Genomic DNA, 1,544 nt, shown 5'->3' with positions numbered 1-1,544 from the left:
TTTTTCTTTAGGATAAATTCAGCATTTGATAACAAGTGTCTGCTAAATTGACACTATTGTAACACTGATGAAAGATAACAAGCTAATTTTCATTACATGTGTTTGTGTTATTAGGCAGGTCTAATGCATGTCTGTGGAGCTGCATCTCCAGCAGAGCATGTTCTTAAAGCTGCCTTTCCTACACACTTCTCTGCTATTATTTAATCATTTCTTAACTAATGTGCTATGAGTCTTCATGAGTCATTTTGTGTTTGGAATTGTTAGTAGGGTTAATGCATGTTCTGCTTGTGTGTGTGTGATTCTGTATATGTTTCTATTTTCGCAATATTTCAGACTCCGTCTCAATTTTCCAACTTAAGCAGTCAGTTTTCTTTTCCCCAGGTTTGCTAACCCAAATTTTGATTTCCCACATTAAATAATTCCTATGTGTTCTCACCTAGTCTTCTCACTCTGTTGTCCTCTCACTCTTTTGTCCTCTCACTCTTTTGTCCTCTCCCACTTCAACAGTCCCGGCAGTTCTGCTTCAGCTTTGTCCTGTCTAGTAGCTGAAGTGCTGCTGCTGCCTTCTTGGGCGACTTCTTAGCAGCTGCTGCCGGTTTCTTGGCTTTGGCCGCGGCGGGCTTCTTGGCTTTGCTCTCAGTAGCCTTGTTCATCTTGAGGGATCCGGAGGTCCTGGTGCCCTTGGTCTGCACCAGAGTGCCCTTCGCCACCAGGCTGTTGATGGCGGTCTTGACACGGGCCTTGTTCTTGTCCACATCGTAGCCTCCGGCAGCCAGAGCCTTCTTGAGAGCGGCCACAGACAGGCCGTTGCGCTCCTTGGAAGCGGCCACGGCTTTCACAATCAGCTCGCCCACGCTGAGGCCGACCTTCTTGGGCTTGGAAGTCATCGTCTTCTTCTTCTTGGCCTGAACCTCGGCGCAGGGCGCAGGGCGTGTTTATGATGGAGCCTTTCCCACCACAGCGCTGGCACGTTGAACGCATCATGAAGGGTCCATTTCTTTCATGTCGCTAGCCAGCATGCTAGCTGCATGTGGCTTGCCCGAGTCACTCAGTCCTTTTTGAGCATTTCAACATGCTGCCACCGCAGAACCTGGCCTCAGATCCAGCAAGCTTAGCGCGCTGATCTCCAAAAAAAGTCCCGAAGGCCAGAAAGACGTCAAATAAGTGTCTCGTGCTGAGAACTCAAACAAAAACTCCTCTTCCCGCCACCATCTTGCTCGCCCTTCCGTGGAATTCATCCAATCAGACAGGAAGATGGGTTTGCTTTCTTCTTCTGCTGCTGTTTATCCACATTGCTGCTGCTTTGCTGGGACTTTTTGTGCTCAGGACTTGCTGCTGTCTCTTTATCATGTTATTGCTTTGGAGCTGCATTCCTTATCTTCAGGGAGGAGTGAGCTCGCTTGTGAGGTTGAGAAACACATGGCACTGTAAATAAGTCAGCCAGAAACTTGGCCTGCATGTTTCCAATGATGTTAAACTATAACTTTCTTCCGACCGCTGCATGTGGAAAATTGATTCAGGTCTGCTTTTCACCTGAAAGTGAC

At 47.7% G+C, this 1,544-nt stretch overlaps 1 pseudogene; it reads right to left on the bottom strand.

Moving 5' to 3' along the window:
- Positions 1 to 346: 346 nt before the first annotated feature.
- On the bottom strand, positions 347 to 1,068 carry LOC146624994 (histone H1-like; annotated as a pseudogene).
- Between the last annotated feature and the right edge of the window lie 476 nt (positions 1,069 to 1,544).

Source organism: Diplotaxodon limnothrissa, linkage group LG9 (assembly GCF_057381915.1).
Source record: "Diplotaxodon limnothrissa isolate DT_005_m linkage group LG9, D_limnothrissa_male_GT1.1, whole genome shotgun sequence".
Taxonomy (NCBI): Eukaryota; Metazoa; Chordata; class Actinopteri; order Cichliformes; family Cichlidae; genus Diplotaxodon; species Diplotaxodon limnothrissa.
This window is presented reverse-complemented; position numbering and strand designations above follow the sequence as displayed.